Genomic DNA, 20,225 nt, shown 5'->3' with positions numbered 1-20,225 from the left:
CAAAGGAGTTTGTATGGGCAAGGAGATCGCCTACTTCGTGAAGATCTACCGCTAGTGAGGCAAGTCCTGTGTGGGCGATGGCCATGATGGGATAGACAAGGTTGCTTCTTCGTGGACCCATCGTGGGTGGAGCCCTCCGTGGACTTGCGCAACCGTTACCCTCCGTGGGTTGAAGTCTCCGTCAACGTGGATGGATGATAGCACCACCTATCGGAACCACGACCAAAACATCCATGTCTCCAATTGCGTTTGAATTCTCCAAACCCTTCCCTTTACATACTTGCAAGTTGCATGCTTTACTTTCCGCTGCTCATGTACTCTTTGCATGCTTGCTTGATATGTATTGTGTTTGTTAAACTGGTGCCTAAACTCCACTTTAACTTAAAGAAATTGAAAACTGGAACTTTTTACACTTAGTGTCTAATCACCCCCCTCTAGACACCTCTTCTCGATCCTTTCAGGGCGGCGGCGCGGGCGTGTCCGGCGGCGGCAGGGGCTATTCCTTACGGTTTCACCGCGAATTTGGAGGAGTGGGCACCTATTTATACATGGAAGGAGCTAGGAGAGTCCAAATGGAGTGCGGTTTTCGGCCACGCGATTGTGATCGAACGACCGAGAGGATAGAAAGGGTTTGGATGGGTTTTGGGACACATTGAAGGGGTTTTTGGATGCAACACACATGAGGCCTTTACGGTTCCGCGGTTAACCGTTGGTGTATCAAACGAAATCCAAATGGCACGAAACTTGACAGGTGGTCTACTGGTGGTATACCAGGGCTGCTTGGCAAATCTCGGTCCAATCCGAGAACGTATAACACCCGCACATGAAAAGAGGCAAAAGGGGACGCCGGAGGGCATAGGAGTGCCGAATCGCAAGATGGACAACGGGGAAAAAGCTCAGTTGCATGGGACGAACACGTATGCAAATGCGATGCACATGATGACTGTAACACCCCGGATGTAACTTTCCCAATTTGTACTCCAACTCTTGCCGTTTCCGGCGTTAAGTTAATTTATTTTCTCGGGTTCGGGTCTTTGTCTATGTGTGTTGTTGTCGTTGTCATGCATCTCTTATCATGTCATCATGTGCATTGCATTTGCATACGTGTTCATCTCATGCATTCGAGCATTTTCCCCGTTGTCCGTTTTGCATTCTGGCGCTTCGTTCTCCTCCGGTGGTCATTTCTACCTTTCTTCCGTGTGTGGGGGTTAAACATTTCCGGATTGGACCGAGACTTTCCAAGTGGCCTTGGTTTACTACCGGTAGACCGCCTGTCAAGTTTCGTATCATTTGGACTTCGTTTGATACTCGAACGGTTAACCGAGGAACCGAAAAGGCCTTGTGTGTGTTGCAGCCCAACACCCCTCCAATTTGGCCCAAAACCCACCTAACTCTGCTCCATCATCTAGAGCGTTCGATCACGATCGCGTGGCCAAAAACCTCACCTCATTTGGACTCTCCTAGCTCCTCCAATGCCTATATATAGATCCCTCCACGAAATCTCGGGTCTCCTCCTCCCCCTAACCCTAGATCTCGTCATCACGCGCCGCCGGACATTTTTCCCCCGTCGACGGACACGTCCGAACTCCACCTCCGCCGCCACGTGGCGTCGCGCCGTTGGCCGCGCCCCTCGGGACCGCATCGCCGCGCCGACGGGCCCGGGAAGCCCAAGGCCGGCCCTCTCCGCGCGCGTCCGGGCCCCGCCTCCTCTCCCGTTGGCCGCCGCCCGCGCCGCCCTTCTCCTCCCGGGCGCCGGCCCGAGCTCCGCCGCCTCCACCGCGCCGCCGGCCGGCCGGACCCCGCCGCCTTCGCAGCGCCATTGCGGCCTCGTTGCCCGCCCGGCCGCGCCGCCTCGCCCGCCGCCTCCGCCGCCGCGCCCCTCGGGCCCCATGCTCCGGTCGCCGCTCCGACGAGCTCCGCCACTCCGGCGACCTCCTCCGGTGTCAACACCGCCGCCGGTGAACAGCGCGCCGCCGCCTCGGTTCGCGTGCCACCGAAACCCTAGATCTGAGAGAGGTTGTTTTTTTCACCAAGTCCCCGGATTTTCTAATCCAAGTGCCCCTGTTCATAGCTCCGTAACTTTGCATCCGTAGCTCCGATTCATGCATATAGCATCTTAAAATGTTCAGCTCAAAGAGTACATAATTTCATTCCATTGCATCATTTTCATTTGAGTTCATCTTGATGCCCGAAATGCTGTTAGAAGAGGGCTACTTGAGATAATTGTCAGATCTGCTGCTCCATTTAGGTTTTTGTCATTTTGCCATGATTAATGTGTGCATGATATGCCATGATGCTCTACATGTGTTTTGTTAAGGGTTTTGTCATCTTTCCAGAGGTGCAACCCATGTATTTTTGTGATGTGTGTGGTGACTAGTGAAATCTTGCAAAGTGGTGCACTTTTTAATTTTGTTTTCAGGGACTTAGCAATTCCACTAAGTCCTTGACCTGTTTATCTCATATTGCCATATGTTCATGTTGTTTCCTAGTGATCCGTGCCTCTTTTGAGGATGATCAGTAAGGATGTTTTGTTAATATGGTAGTGCTCTATACATCCATGTCTTTGTTTGCAATTATGGAGCACCCTAGCTTGAGTCAATCGAGCTCTACTTTTGCTACTTTGTGAATCTGGGCAGATTGTCAACTTGTTTGCAATTTTGCCGGTGTTGTTGTAGTTGATCCGTGCATGCTATGCTATTGTTCTTGCCATGTCTAGCTTGAATTTGGTGCCTACTTGATGGATGTATGCTTGTCTTGCCATGACTTGCACCGTAGTTAGTGCATCGAGCTCGTAAACATGCCTACTTGAGTTATGTTTCAGCATGTGCCAGTTTTCACTAAGTCTGATAACTGATTATGTTTTTGCTATGTTCACATGCTTGCAATTGTATTTTCTGATCCCTTTTGGCTCAAGGTCACTAAGGGACTTTTGTTAAGCTCTTCGAGTAGCTCCATGCCATGCTTTACTTTGCCATGTTCAGGTCCTGTAGCATGTTGTTTTGTTGCTCCGAAGAGTGCTACCTGATCTGAAATTCCAGACAAGTGTTAATTTCACTAAGTCTAAGATCTGTTTGCCATATGCATTTTTGCCATGCTTGTTTGAACCTGTTAATGGATGATTTGGCCATAGCTCAGTGCTAGACTTTTGTTAAGCATCTTGAATGCATCCCTGCCATGTATTTTGTTGCCATGTTTGGGTGCTGTAGCTTGTTCATTTCGTTGCATTTAGATGCCTACTTGCTGTTGATCGCAGACCGGTGTCATTTTTGTATCGCTTGCCATTTCCAAACCGTAACTCCGTTTCCGATGATCTTTATATCGTTTTCAAGCGATTTAATCTCATCTTTCCAGTGGAACACTTGGAATCCAAGTTGAGGCCAGGTTCATGCGTTTCCTGGCATATCTTGCATTTTGCATCCCGCATCGCATCCCGCATAGCATATCATCTTTGCCTCGTCTTGTTTGATTCTTGCATGTGGTTGATTGTGTCCTTGTTGCTTGTTTGTCTTGTTTGGGTAGAGCCAGGAGATGAGTTCGCTAACGAGGAGCCCGTTGAGTTTGCTTTCGAGGATCCAGTCAACTCTGACAACTGTGCAGCAAGATGATCATACCCTCGAAATCACTACTATCTTTGCTATGCTAGTTTGCTCGCTCTTTTGCTATGCCAATGCTACGATGCCTACCACTTGCTTTCAAGCCTCCCAAATTGCCATTTCAAACCTCTAACCCACCATGTCCTAGCAAACCGTTGACTGGCTATGTTACCGCTTCGCTCAGCCCCTCTTATAGCGTTGCTAGTTGCAGGTGAAGATTGGAGGCCGTTCTTTGTTGGAACATTTATTTACTTGTTGGGATATCATTATATTATCTTGTTATCTTAACGCATCTATATACTTGGTAAAGGGTGGAAGGCTCGGCCTCTCGCCTAGTGTTTTGTTCCACTCTTGCCGCCCTAGTTTCCGTCATATCGGTGTTATGTTCCCAGATTTTTGCGTTCCTTACTCGGTTGGGTTATAATGGGAACCCCTTGATAGTTCGCCTTGATTAAAGCTTTTCCAACAATGCCCAACCTTGGTTTTACCATTTTCCACCTAGCCTTTTCTTTCCCTTGGGTTCTGCAGACTCAAGGGTCATCATTGTTTTAACCCCCCCGGGCCAGTGCTCCTGTGAGTGTTGGTCCAAACTGTCAGCCGCCGGTGGCTACCAGGGGCAACTATGGGCTGGCCTACCGGAAGTTTAGACAATCTGAGTGTGCCCTGAGAAAGAGATATGTGCAGCTCCTATCGGGATTTGTCGGCACATTCGGGCGGTGTTGGTGGTCTTGTTTTAACCTGTCGAAATGTCTTGAAGAACCGAGATACCGAGTCTGATTGGAACGTCTTGGGAGGAGGTCTATTCCTTCGTTGACCGTGAGAGCTTGTCATGGGCTAAGTTGGGACTCCCCTGCAGGGATTTGAACTTTCGAAAGCCGTGCCTGCGGTTATGGGCAGATGGGAATTTGTTAATGTCCGGTTGTAGATAACCTGAACCTTAATTATTTAAAATGAATCAACTGAGTGTGTTACCGTGATGGCCTCTTCTCGGCGTAGTCCGGGAAGCGGACATGGTGTTGGAGTAATGTTTGCGCAGGTTGTTCTCTAGATTCTCGCTCACGCTTTGCCTCCTCTTCTCGCTCTCTTTTGCGAATAAATTAGCCACCATATTTGCTAGTCGCTTACTGCAGCTCCACTTATGTTTACCTTGCCATACCTATAAGCTTAAATAGTCTTGATCGCGAGGGTGCGAGATTTCTGAGTCCCTGTGGCTCACAGTTTACTATTACACCAGATGAAGGGCCTAATGATTCCGCTCCAGGAGACGCGTTTGACCTCAAGTGGGGGTTCGACGAAGACTCTCAACGTTACTATGTTTCCTTTCCTGATGATCAGTAGTGGTGCCCAGTTGGGGGTGATCGGGACCGCGTCGCTTGTTGGGTTATCTTTTATTTTGGCGCCGTAGTCGGGCCATGAGTGTTTGGATGATGTAATGTTATTTATGTACTTGATTGACGTGGCGAGTGTAAGCCAACTATGTTATCTCCCCTTTATGATTTATATTACATGGGATGTTGTGAAGATTGCCTAACTTGCGACATATGCCTTCAATGCGATTATGCCTCTAAGTCGTGCCTCGACACGTGGGAGATATAGTCGCATCGAGGGTGTTACAATGACATGATATGAGATGCATGACATGGATAAAAAGCAAAACGAAACAAAACCCAACCATAAGGGAATATCATAACTTAGAGCCGAAAATGGCAAGAGTTGGAATACAATTATGGCAAGTTAAACGGGGCGTTACAACACTCCACCACTACGAAAGGATCTCGTCCCGAAATCTAGGATTGGAAAAACTCCGGATATTCGGACGGAGGTGGTCCTTGCGGTCCCAGGTGGCTTCTCGATCGGAATGGTGTGACCACTTCACTTTCAGGAATTTGATAGACTTGTTGCGAGTCTTGCGCTCAGTTTCTTCAAGAATAGCAACGGGATTCTCATGATAACACAGGCCTTCTTGGAGATCAATATCTTCAAAGTTGATGGTGCCGTCAGGAGTCTTGAAACACTTGCGAAGCTGAGACATGTGAAACACGTCGTGCACGTTTGCAAAGTTGGATGGAAGCTCAAGTTGATTGGCGAGATCGCCTCTTTTGCCAATGATCTTGAAAGGACCCACGTATCTAGGGGCAAGCTTTCCCTTTGATACCGAAGCGACGCGTACCTTTCATTGGAGAGACGCGGAGGTAGACATGTTCTCCGATCTCGAAAGCCAAGTCACAAAGCTTGCTATCATAGTAACTCTTCTGGCGTGATTGCGCGGCTTTGAGATTTTCATGAATGACTTTGCACATTTCTTCAGCCTCTGTGATCAAGTCATCGCCAAGAAGTTGGCGTTCACCGGTCTCTGACCAATTAAGAGGGGTATGGCACTTTCTGCCATAGAGAATCTCGAATGGGGCCTTGCCCGAACTCGCTTGGAAGCTGTTGTTGTAGGAGAACTCGACATATGGAAGACAATCTTCCCACTTCATACCGAAGGAAATGACACAAGCCCTGAGCATATATTCAAGAATTTGATTTACTCGCTCAGCTTGGCCACTAGTTTGAGGATGAAAGGCTGTGCTGAAGCGAATGTTGGTGCCCATGGCCTTCTGAAAGGAGTCCCAGAATTTAGAGGTAAAGATGCTTCCATGATCTGAAGATATCAACAGCGGAATGTCGTGCAAAGAGACAATCCTGGAGGTATATAGCTCTGCCAACTGAGCTATTGTGATAGATTCTTTGATAGGAAGAAAATGAGCCACTTTAGTGAGCTTGTCGATGACAACAAAGATAGCATCATTGCCATGCTTGGACTTGGGAAATCCAGTCACGAAGTCCATCTCAATATGGTCAAACTTCCATTCTGGAATGGCAGGAGGTTGGAGGAGACCAGCTGGTCGTTGGTGTTCTGCTTTCACTCTTCTACAGACATCACATTCATTCACGAACTGAGCAATCCCACGCTTCATTCGAGTCCACCAGTACGACTGCATGAGGTCATGGCACATCTTTGTACTTCCAGGATGAATAAATAGAAGTGATTTGTGAGCCTCGTTCATAATGACTTTACGAAGGTCGCCCTTAGGAACAACAATGCGATCCTCGAAGAATAGAGTATCTTTGTCATCAAGGCGATAGCACTTGTACTTGGGTTGGCTCTTGGCAATCCCAATCTTCACCTTCCTCACCATAGCATCAAGAAGTTGAGCCTCACGAATCTTATCTTCCAAAGTAGGAGAGACATGGAGGTTGGCAAGGAATCCTTGAGGAACAACTTGGAGATTAAGTTTGCGGAAACCTTCACAGAGATCCGGTTGGAAGGGCTTGAGAATCAAACTGTTGCAGTAAGCCTTCCTGCTCAAAGCGTCAGCAATGACATTGGCCTTGCCTGGAGTATATTCAATACTCGGATTATACTCTTGAATCATTTCGACCCAACGAGTCTGCCTGAGGTTGAGGTTGGGCTGAGTGAAGTTGTACTTGAGACTCTTATGATCAATGAAGATGTCCACTTTCTTTCCCAACAAGAGATCTCTCCATGTTAAAAGAGCATGGACCACTGCCGCCAACTCGATGTGATGAGTGGGGTAGTTCTTTATATTGGGCTTCAACTGGCGAGAGGTATAGGCCACAACTTTCTTCTTTTGCATTAACACAGCACCGAGACATTGAAGGGAAGCATCACAGAAAACTTCGAATGATTTGGATTCATCAGGAGGAGTCAGAACTGGAGCTATGACTAACTTCTCTTTGAGGGTGTTGAAAGCGATGCCATATTCAGGCGTCCAGACATACTTCACATGCATCTGGAGGAGGTTGGAAAGAGGCTTAGCGATCTTAGAGAAATTCTCAACGAATCTTCGACAATAGCTTGCGAGCCCAAGGAAGCTGCGGAGTTGCTTCACATTCTGAGGCGGTTCCTAATTCACAATTGCAGACACCTTCTCAGGATTCACAGCTATTCCCTTGGCGAAGATGATATGCCCAAGGTAGAATACCTCATCGAGCCAAAACTCGCACTTTGAAAACTTCGCGTAGAACTGGTGTCCTCTGAGTTTGTCGAGTACCAATCTCAAGTGCTTGGCATGATCCTCCTTGTTCTTGGAAAAGACCAAAATGTCATCGAGATAGACCAAGACGAAGTCATTTGTGTAAGGGTTGAAGATGAAGTTCATCATGCGAGAGAATGTTGGAGGAGCATTGACAAGGCCGAAAGACATGACAGTGTATTAATAAGAACCATAGCTTGTTCTGAATGCTGTCTTGGGGATATCTTGTTCACGAATGTGAATCTGATGATAGCCCATACGAAGGTCAAGCTTGGAGAATACTTGAGCACCCTTGAGTTGTTCGAAAAGCTCATTGATGTTAGGAAGTGGGTACTTGTTCTTTATGGTCTTCTTGTTCAATGGACGGTAGTCGACGCAGAGTCGGTCTGTGCCGTCTTTCTTCTTGACAAAAAGAACACCACAACCCCATGGAGAAGAACTTGGTCTGATCAGACCCATACGCTCTTGTTCATCAAGTTGTTTCTTCAGCTCCTTCAACTCTTTTGGTACAAGCTTGTAAGGACATTTACAAACAGGTTCCGTGCGAGGCTCAAGATCAATGACGAATTCAACTGGCCGGTGAGGAGGTATTCCTGGAAGCTCTTCTGGAAAGACGTCTTGATATTCACAAATGACTGGAATCTGAAAGATGGCATCCAACTCGCCCTTCTCATTGAGAGAAAACAGTCGAATGGTATCGTCACAAGCGGCAAAGACGATCACATCCTCAGACGGGTGTGTCAATTGAATCTGCCTGGCAGCATAATCAAGTTGAGACTTGTGCTTAGAAAGCCAGTCCATGTCGAGAATTAGATCAATATCCGAGTTACCTAGAACAATTGGAGAGGACATAAACTTATAGTCGCCCATCATGATAGAAACATCCGAAACCATAGAGCTTGCGTTCATGAATTTACCCGGAGAGGCAACTGATAACTGCCAATGCAAATCTTGGAAAGACAACTCATGCTTAGATGCAAATGGTCTTGAAATGAAACAATGCGATGCACCAGTATCAAAAAGGACTTTTGCAGGAATATCATTAACAGGAAGATTACCCAAGATCACTTCTGAAGAGTCCTCTGCCTGAGCTGCGTTCATCAAGTTGACGTTTGCAGACTTGGGATTATGCTTGACCACTGCATTGCTAGCAGATCTCACAGGAGGAGGAGGCGGAAGACGCCTCTGGTTGAAGCATTTGTTTGCATAGTGACCCTTCTGCTGACACTTGTTGCACGTGACCTCTGAGAGCGGACGGTGATACAGAGCACTTGACCTTGGAGCATGAGACGAAGCTTTGTTCTGAAAGCCTGGGTTGGGTGGGTGGGAGGATCCATTGCCACCTTTGCTCTTCAGCTGATAAGGCTGACGGAACGGAGGAGGAGGAGGAGGCAACCAGTACTTTTGCTGCTTAGCTGCCACTTGAGTTGAAGAAGAAGAAGAAGTTGCATCCCTGACTCTCTTCTGAGAAGCATCGCACTTGAGCTGAGCAGCCTCTTGCTTTAATGCCATGTTCTAGAACTCATCATACGTTTTCGGCTCAAAAAACACAAGAGCTAGTTGCATATCTTCTCCGAGGCCACCTCTGAACTGATAAATCATGCTCTTCTCGTCAGGGACATCTTGATTGGTGAGGCGAGCGAGCCTCTAGAACAGGATGTTGTATTGGTAAACAGACAAGCTGCCTTGCTTCAGATTGCGGAACTCCTCACGCTTACTCAACAACACTCTGAGGAATGTGGTGAGCTTTGAAATCTTGGCGGAAATCATCCCAGGTAATCACACGACCTCCTCTAGAAACTTTGTATTGTTGATACCACTCAGCAGCTTGGTCTTTGAGTTGGAATGAAGCAAACTTGACAAAGTCCCCAGGCCTAACGTTTCTACACTCAAAATGTTTGCAAATATCCACGAGCCAATCGTCAGCGTCTGTGGCCTCGACACAGTTACTGAAAGACTTTGGCTGGTTTCCGAGGAACTGGTTGAGGGTAGCAAACTGAGTTTGATTGTTGTCATGGCCTTGATTTCCTTGGTTGCGCTCTTGCAAGAGTTGCATAATCATCTACGTGTTGGTGTTGGTAGTGGCCATCACAGCTTGCCATGCCTCCGGAGGTGGAGGAGGTGGCGGAGGTTTCGGATTCTGATGCGTTGGAGGAGCCATCCTGAAGAGGGTGACATCCGTTAGCACCTTGAAACACATATATTCAAGCTGAATCAAATGGATCGAAATTGCAACATATAGCCTTAACATTCGACCAAGAATGAACAATGAATTACAAATTAAATGATCACACTTCCATAAATTGAGAAGCCACTTAGATAGAGATAGATGAATAAAACAACAAGGTACGGATATGAACAAATAATTGGTAAGGATTACCCAATCACAAACCAAATATTTGCGGAAGAAATACTACAGCTACATGAATTCCCACCTATGAAACTCCCAAAACTTTCCGGTTATGCAATCAGGTGTTGGGGATACAGGGGAAGCATAATATCTCACCCAAAACTAGCAAATCCTACATCCAGCTGTATCCATCCTTCAACACATAACCAAGAAACCTTCGGAAATCATTTACCTCAACCTTCGAAAAGCATCTGTTATACGAGTTATGGTAATACTCCTGAACTCCCGCCCTAGTACTGGGTTGCGTTGAGGTTATCTCACCAACAATTGCATAAAAGAGATTTTCGATGTCGGCAAAACTCAGGTATTCCAGAACTGCAACGATAAAATTGTGACGACAACACCTTGGAGCTCAGCTCCCCGGGACACTACCACAACCCCTGAATGTTAGGAGGCACAAAGAACAATGTTCTCGTCACAAAACCATCAGAACGATTCCAAGATACCCGCGTGATCCTAAAAACAAATTCATGAAATTTGAGAAGAGAAGAGTCAAAACTCTACGCTAGGAAGCCTCACCAGAGCGACGAGGGGACTGAGGAGTAAAAATAATCCTATAGGACTCAAAACACTTTTCTAGACTCAACAACGCCAGCGATTCGATCAAGCAGGGGGCTCCTAAGTCGGGGAAGGCTCTGATTACCAACTTGTAACACCCACGATGCGGCTATATCTCCCATGTGTCGGAGCACGACTTAGAGGCATAACCACATTGTAGGAATGTCGCAAGAGGCGTAATCTTTACACATCCCATGTACTGAATAAGAAACAGGTACATAGTTGGCTTACAATCACCACTTCACACAATACATAAAGATAGCATTACATCATCCAGAATACAATCAAGGTCCGACTACGGAACCAAAATAAAGACAACCCCAAATGCATAAGATCCCCGATCGCCCCAACCGGGCTCCACTACTGATGATCTGGAATGGAAACGTAGAAACATCCTGAGTCCTCGTCGAACTCCCACTTGAGTTTAGTCGCATCCCCTGGAATGGCCTCATCGGCACCTGCATCTGGTTTGAGAAGTAATCTATGAGTCACTGGGACTCAGCAATCTCACTCCCTCGCGATCAAGACTATTTAAGCTTATGGGTAGGAAAAGATAGTGAGGTGGAGCTACAGCAAGCACTAGCATATATGGTGGCTAACTTACGCAAATGAGAGCGAGAAGAGAAGGCAAAGCACGGTCGAGAAGCTACAAAGATCAAGAAGTGATCCTAAAACTACTTACATTCAAGCATAACATGAGGCCGTGTTCTCTTCCCGGACTCCGCCAAAAAGAGACCATCACGGCTACACATGTTGTTGATTCATTTAAGTTAAGTGTCAGGTTTTCTACAACCGGATATTAACAAATTCCCATCTGCCCATAACCGCGGGCATGGCTTTTGAAAGTTCAAAACCCTGCAGGGGTGTCCCAACTTAGCCCATCACGAGCTCTCGCGGTCAACGAAGGATATTCCTTCTCCCAGGATGACCCGATCAGACTCCGAATCCTGGTTACAAGACATCTCGACAATGGTAAAACAAGACGAGCAAAGCCACCCGTATGTGCCGACAAATCCTGATAGGAGCTGCACATATCTCGTTCTCAGGGCACACCGGATGGGCAAGACGTCGGGTTGGCATAGACCCTGGTTGCCCAGGGGGCGCCGGACATCGCCCAGTTTGGACCAACACTTAGAGAAGCACTGGCCCGGAGGGGTTAAAATAAAGATAACCCTTGAGTCCGCGAAACCCAAGGGAAAAAGGCTAGGTGTAAAATGGTAAAACCAAGATTGGGCCTTGCTAGAGGAGTTTTATTCAAGGCGAACTGTCAAGGGGTTCCCATTATAACCCAACCGCGTAAGGAACGCAAAATCAAGGAACATAACACCGGTATGACGGAAACTAGGGTGGCAAGAGTGGAACAAAACACCATGCATAAGGCCGAGCCTTCCAACCTTTACCAAGTATATAGGTACATTAAGGTAAACAAGATATAATAATGATATCTCAACAATAATCATGTTCCAACAAGGAACAAACTCCATCTTCACCTGCAACTAGCAACGCTATAAGAGGGGCTTAGCAAAGCGGTAACATAGCCAAACAACGATTTGCTAGGAAAAGGTGGGTTAAAGGTTTGACATGGCAATATGGGAGGCATGATATAGCAAGTGGTAGGTATCGCGGCATAGGCATGGCAATAGAGCGAGCAACTAGCAAGCAAAGACAGAAGTGATTTTGAGGGTATGGTCATCTTGCCTGCAAAGTTCTTCGAGTTAACGTAAGCTTGATCCTCGATAGCGTAGTCAACGGGTTCCTCGATCACGAACTCGTCTCCCGGCTCTACCCAAGGCAAGAACACAAGCAAAAGAGACCACAATCAACCACGGTGCAATGCGCAAGTAACATGATGCAAAACATGGCATGATATGCGGGACGTAATATGCAATGCATATGCGTGCTCCGGGAGGAAAAGATTTAAACAGGCCTCAACTTGTCAAACCAAGAGCGTCGCTGGAAAGATGAGTTGATTTTGGTCGAAATCGATATAAAGATCACCGGAATCGGATGCACGGTTTGCAAAATAGCAAGCAAAACAAGAATGGCACAATTCTGCGATTAACAGCACGATGCCATCTAGAATGCAACAAGAAACTAAGCTAGTGCCCTCTGACATAACAACAAATCACATGGCAGTGATCTACTCAAGATACTTGACAAAAGATGAACACTAAGCTACAGCTAAATCAACAATAGCAGGTTCAAACAAGCATGGAAAAGTGCAAAGGATAACAGCATCTCAAACTTAGTGAAAATAACATGTCAGGATTTAACATCAGGAAGCAATGTTTAGAGCAAGATAACAACATGCTACAGTATCAGAACATAGCAACACAAGGCATGGCATGAAACTACTCAAAGCATGTAAAAAAAGTCCCTTACTCACCATAAGCCAAAAAGGATCAGAAGACAATATGGCACCCATGTAAACATAGCAAGTTCCGTTAACAGATTCAGAATTAGCAGAAAACTGGACATGGCAAAAACAGAGTTACGTAGGCATGTTTGCGAGCTCGATGCACTCAACACAAGTCATTGCATGAAAAAATAAGCATACTCCCAGCAAGAAGACATGATCAAGTAGCTAACCATGGCAAGAAAAAACTCATAGCATGCATGGATCAACTACAACAACCTTGGCAAAATTGATTAACACGTAAACAATCTGCCAGGAACATTTTATAGCCAAAGTAGAGCAAGATTGAGTCATATTAGGGTACTCCATAAATGCCAACAAAGACACGGATGGATAGAGCACAACCATATGCTCAAATCATCCTTACTGAACATGCTCAAAAGAGGCATGGATCACTCTGTAGCAACATGAATACATGGGATAAAAAATAACATCAGGGAAATGACTTAGTGAAATTCTAAGTCCCTGAAATCAGCAACATCATGAGAGCTACTTTGCATGCATGTGCTAGTCACCACATTGATCACAAAAATACAAGGCATACATCCCTGTAAAGATGGCATGCCATAGCCCAAACCACATGTAGGGCTCAAGTTCATAGGAGGCACACAATAATAATGGCAAAAAAACAAATGCTCATAATCTGATAAGAATCAGGAACTAACATTATGAAGCACTCTTGCAACAGCATTTTGGGAATCAAGATGGACTCAAACAAGCATGGTGCAATGGAATGAAATGAAGAGGACATCCTAACGAACAATTTGATATCTCACACGTGCAAAAGGGAGCTACGGATGATGAGGTATGGTGCGATGAACATGGCTAAAAAAATATGCAGAACAAAGACTTAGACGAAAAGTCAACCTCTGAAGCAGATCTGGATCTAGGGTTCTCGGGCATAGACTTCGAGGTTCGACGGTGAGCTCACCGGAGAAGCCGCTGGAGAGGAGGGGAACGACAACCGGAGCTGTAGAGGACGGCAGAGACGGGCGCGGGGTCGCCGGTCCGGCGGGCGGCGAGGTCAGCGGAGACCGCGGGAGGCGGCGGCGGTGGCCGGCGAGCGGGGCGGCGGGTGGCGGCACACGGAGACCGGCGGCGAAGGGCGCGGGCGCGGGCGGCGGAGGCGGGCGGCGCAGGGCGCGGGCGCTGGCGGCAGGCGGCGGCGAGCGCGCGGGCCGGGAGGGCCCATCGCGGGCTTGGCGGGCCGGCGCGGTTGGGGGCGGAGGCGCGCCACGTGGCGGGCGACGGTTGGCCGCGGGCGTTGGCGCGGGCGTGTCCGGCAGAAACGGACACGTCCGGCGGCGGCAGGGGCTATTCCTTAGGGTTTCACCGCGAATTTGGAAGAGGGGCACCTATTTATACATAGAAGGAGCTAGGAGAGTCCAAATGGAGTGCGATTTTCGGCCACACGATCGTGATCGAATGACCGAGAGGATAGAAATGGTTTGGATGGGTTTTGGGCCACTTTCAAGGGGTGTTGGGCTGCAACACACACGAGGCCTTTATGGTTCCTCAGTTGACCGTTGGAGTATCAAACGAACTCCAAATGGCATGGAACTTGACAGGCGGTCTACCGGTGGTGTACCAAGGCCGCTTCGAAAATCTCGGTCCAATCCGAGAACGTTTAACACCCACAAACGAAAAGAGGCAAAAGGGGACGCCGGAGGTCATAGGAGTGCTAGATCGCAAAACGGACAACGGGAAAAAAGCTCGGATGCATGGGACGAACACGTATGTAAATGCGATGCACATGATGACATGATATGAGATGCATGACATGGACAAAAAGCAAAACGAAGACAAAACCCAACCATGAGGGAATATCATAACTTAGAGCCGAAAATGGCAAGAGTTGGAATACAATTATGGCAAGTTACATACGGGGCGTTACAACACTTCACCACTACGAAAGGATTTCGTCCCGAGATCTAGGACTGGAAAAACTCCGGATATTCGGAACGGAGGTGGTCCTCGCGGTCCCAGGTGGCTTCTTGGTCAGAATGGTGTGACCACTTCACTTTCAGGGATTTGATAGACTTGTTGCGAGTCTAGCGCTCAGTTTCTTCAAGAATAGCAATGAGATGCTCATGATAAGACAGGTCTTCTTGGAGATCTATATCTTCGAAGTTGATGGTGCGGTCAGGAGTCTTGAAACACTTGCAAAGCTGAGACACGTGAAACACGTCGTGCATGTTTGCAAAGTTGGATGGAAGCTCAAGTTGATAGGCGAGGTCACCTCTTTCGCCAATGATCTTGAAAGAACCCACATATCTAGGGTCAAGCTTCCCTTTGACACCGAAGCGACGAGTACCTTTCATTGGAGAGACGCGGAGGTAGACATGGTCTCCGATCTCGAAAGCCAAGTCACGATGCTTGCTATCATAATAACTCTTCTGGCGCGATTGCGCGGCTTTGAGATTTTCATGAATGACTTTGCACATTTCTTCAGCCTCTATGATCAAGTCATTGCCAAGAAGTTGGCGTTCACCGGTCTCTGACCAATTAAGAGGGGTATGGCACTTTCTGCCATAGAGAATCTCGAATGGGGCCTTGCCCGAACTCGCTTGGAAGCTGTTGTTGTAGGAGAACTCGACATATGGAAGACAATCTTCCCACTTCATACTGAAGGAAATGACACAATCCCTGAGCATATATTCAAGAATTTGATTTACTCGCTCGGCTTGGCCACTAGTTTGAGGATGAAAGGCTGTGCTGAAGCGAATGTTGGTGCCCATGGCCTTTTGAAAGGAGTCCCAGAATTTAGAGGTAAAGATGCTTCCATGATCGGAAGATATCAACAGCGGAATGTCGTGCAAAGAGACAATTCTGGAGGTATATAGCTCTGCCAGCTTATCTTTGTTGTGATAGATTCTTTGATAGGAAGAAAATGAGCCACTTTAGTGAGCTTGTCGATGACAACAAAGATAGCATCATTGCCATTCTTGGACTTGGGAAATCCAGTCACGAAGTCCATTTGGAATGGCAGGAGGTTGGAGGAGACCAGCTGGTCATTGGTGTTCTGCTTTCACTCTTCTACAGACATCACATTCATTCACGAACTGAGCAATCTCACGCTTCATTCGAGTCCACCAATACGACTGCTTGAGGTCATGGTACATCTTTGTACTTCCAGGATGAATAGATAGAAGTTAATGTGAGCCTCGTTCATAATGACTTTACGAAGGTCACCCTTAGGAAAAACAATGCGATCCTCGAAGAATAGAGTATCTTTGTCATCAAGGTGATATCACTTGTACTTGGCTTGGCTCTTGGCAATCCCAATCTTCACCTTCTTCACCATTGCATCAAGAAGTTGAGCCTCATGAATCTGATCTTCCAAAGTAGGAGAGACTTGGAGATTGGCAAGGAATCCTAGAGGAACAACTTGGAGATTAAGTTTGCGGAAAGCTTCACAGAGATCCGGTTGGAAGGGCTTGAGAATCAAACTGTTGCAGTAAGCCTTCCTGCTCAAAGCTTCAGCAATGACATTGGCCTTGCCTGGAGTATATTCAATACTCGGATTATACTCTTGAATCATTTTCACCCAACAAGTATGCCTGAGGTTGAGGTTGGCTGAGTGAAGATGTACTTGACACTCTTATGATCAGTGAAGATGTCCACTTTCCTTCCCAACAACAGATGTCTCCATGTTAAAAGAGCATGGACCACTGCCGCCAACTCGAGGTCACGAGAGGGGTAGTTCTTTTCGTTGGGCTTCAACTGGCGAGAGGTATAGGCCACAACTTTCTTCTCTTGCATTAACACGGCACCGAGACATTGAAGGGAAGCATCACAGAAAACTTCGAATGGTTTGGATTCATCAGGAGTCAGAACTGGAGCTATGACTAACTTCTCTTTGAGGGTGTTGAAAGCGATGTCACATTCAGGCGTCTAGACATACTTCACATGCTTCTGGAGGAAGTTGGAAAGAGGCTTCGCGATCTTAGAGAAATTCTCAACGAATCTTTGACAATAGCTTGCGAGCCCAAGGAAGCTGCGGAGTTGCTTCACATTCTAAGGCGGTTCCCAATTCACAATTGCAGACACCTTCTCAGGATTCACAGCTATGGCCTTGGCGGAGATGATATGCCCAAGGTAGAGAACCTCATCGAGCCAAAACTCTCACTTTGAAAACTTCGCGTAGAACTGATGTTCTCTGAGTTTGTCCAGTACCAATCTCAAGTGCTTGGCATGTTACTCCTTGTTCTTGGAAAAGACCAAAATGTCATCGAGATAGACGAAGACGAAGTCATTTTTGTAAGGGTTGAAGATGAAGTTCATCATGCGAGAGAATGTTGGAGGAGCATTGACAAGGCCGAAAGACATGAGAGTGTATTCATAAGAACCGTAGGTTGTTCTGAATGTTGTCTTCGGGATATCTTGTTCACGAATGCGAATCTGATGATAGCCCATACGAAGGTCAAGCTTGGAGAATACTTGAGCACCCTTGAGTTGTTCGTAAAGCTCATTGATGTTGGGAAGTGGGTACTTGTTCTTTATGGTCTTCTTGTTCAATGGACGGTAGTCAACGCAGAGTCGGTCCGTGCCATCTTTCTTCTTGACAAAAAGAGCACCACAACCCCATGGAGAAGAACTCGGTCGGATCAGACCCATATGCTTTTGTTCATCGAGTTGTTTCTTCAGCTCCTTCAACTCTTTCGGTCCAAGCTTGTAAGGACGTTTACAAATAGGTTCCATGCCAGGCTCAAGCTCAATGACGAATTGAACTAGACGGTGAGGAGGCATTCCTGGAAGCTCTTCTAGAAAGACGTCTTGATATTCACAAATGACTGGAATCTGAGAGATGACATCCAACTCGCCCTTCTCATTGAGAGAAAACAGTCGAATGGTATCGTCACGAGCGGCAAAGACGATCACATCCTCAGACGAGTGTGTCAATTGAATCTGCCTGGAAGCACAATCAAGTTGATCCTTGTGCTTAGAAAGCCAGTTGTCGGTGTCAAAATCGGCGGATCTCGGGTAGGGGGTCCCGAACTATGCGTCTAGGCCGGATGGTAACAGGAGACAGGGGACACAATGTTTTACCCATGTTCGAGCCCTCTTGATGGAGGTAAAACCCTACGTCTTGCTTGATTAATATTGATGATATGGGTAATACAAGAGTACATCTACCACGAGATTAGAGAGGCTAAACCCTAGAAGCTAGCCTATGGTATGATTGTATGTTGTAGTTGTTTTGTCCTACGGACTAAAACTCTCCGGTTTATATAGACACCGGAGAGGGTTAGGGTTACACAAGTGTAACACCCCGGATGTGATTTACCCAATTTGTACTCCAACTCTTGCCGTTTCCGGCCTTAAGTTATTTTATTTTCTCGGGTTCGGGTTTTTGTCTCCGTGTGTTGTTGTCGTGGTCATGCATCTCATATCATGTCATCATGTGCATTGCATTTGCATATGTGTTCATCTCATGCATTCGAGCATTTTCCCCGTTGTCCGTTTTGCATTCCGGCGCTTCGTTCTCCTCCGGTGGTCATTTCTACCTTTCTTTCGTGTGTGGGGATTAAACATTTCCAGATTACACCGAGACTTGCCAAGCGGCCTTGGTTTACTACCGGTAGACCGCCTGTCAAGTTTCGTACCATTTGGACTTCGTTTGATACTCCAACGGTTAACCGAGGGACTAAAAAGGCATCGTGTGTGTTGCAGCCCAACACCCCTCCATGTTGGCCCAAAACCCACCTAAACCTTCTCCATCATCTAGATCGTTCAATCACGATCGCGTGGCCTAAAACCGCACCTCATTTGGACTCTCCTAGATCCTCCTATGCCTATATAAAGACCCCTCCTCGAAAATCCGGATCTCCCCCGTCCAAACCCTAAAAATATCTCTCCTCCGTCGCCGCCGGACACATCCGGACGGAGCCGGACGTTGTCTGCCGCCGCCACCGACCAATCCCTCGCTGCCACCTGTCCCGGGCGGGCGCCCACATCGCCGGCACCGCGCCGGCCCGCCCGAGACCGCGGGAGGCCCCTGCGGCCCGTCCCTCCGCGCCGCCCGGCCGCCTCTCCCTCCGCCCGCGCCTTCGCCGCCTCTCCTCGCCGACGGCCACCGCTCCGCCTTTGAATTATTTGAATTTTTTTGGATTTTATTTGACTTTACAAAAATGTTCACGTCGTACAAAATCTTTTTCTGAAAATTTTGATATATTATATGCCTATGTAATATTTTTAGTTATTTTCGTTTTTGTTATTTTCTTTGTTTGAAAAAAAATATTATTTTAAAAAAAGGAACTCTCCGCCGACTGGGCCGAAGCCCACCCAGCCAGCCGAATCGGCCCATGGCCTCTCTCCCCTCGCGCGAACCGCCTCCGCCCCGGTCGCCCGATCCCCTCCCGCACGCCCTGTCTCGCTGACAGCAGGGCCCGTGTCTTCTTCTTCTCCACGACAGGCAGGACTCCTGCCGCTCAAATCCTCCCAGGGCGCTGTCTCCATGGCCCCTCGCGCAATCCCAACCCCCCTATAAATACTTCCCACCTCATCCTCGTCCGATTTTCGTGAAAACCACGTTCTACCGTGCCCTAGGGAGTCCTCCCGATCTCGCCGGAGAAGTTTTCTGCCGCCACGCGCCATTGCTCGCCGCCGTCACCACCACGCCTCGTCCCGACATCCCCGAGTCCCGCCGAGACCACCCCGGACTCGCCTTTCTCCGCCGCGTCCGCCTGACCCCTCCGTCACCGCCGGCGATCGCCGGAGACGTCGCCACCGTCGACCACAGGAGCTGACCTCTCCGTCGTCTTCGTCTCACCGTCGCGGTAAGCCTTGACTGTCCGATCTAGTTTCGACGCTGTAGATTAGATATGCTAGTTTTTTTTCTCTCTTTCTCTTGCAAACCGTTTTTCTTTAAGTAGTGAACGTTCGTTGTTTTAGTCTTTACAGCGAACGATTTCGTTACATAAGCTTCTGTAGCGAACGTTCATTCGATAGGATTTTTCTTTTTATTTTAGATTTCGGCCAGGGACCTATCTATGATGATTTCTTTACAAATTAGTCCCTATTCTTCAAACGGTCATAACTTTTTACTCGTTAGTCCAAATTCAACGAAACCAACGCCCACATCTTCGTTATGATCCCCTCTATCCGGATAAACAACTTAAACATGTTTTTGAAAAAGTTTAAAATTTGAATTAGATCATATTTGAATTCAAAAACTTCGTTTGATCATAACTTGAGTTTCGTAGCTC

This window comes from Triticum urartu, chromosome 1, assembly GCF_003073215.2.
Source record: "Triticum urartu cultivar G1812 chromosome 1, Tu2.1, whole genome shotgun sequence".
Lineage (NCBI taxonomy): Eukaryota > Viridiplantae > Streptophyta > Magnoliopsida > Poales > Poaceae > Triticum > Triticum urartu.
Note: the sequence above shows the minus strand (reverse complement) of the source record.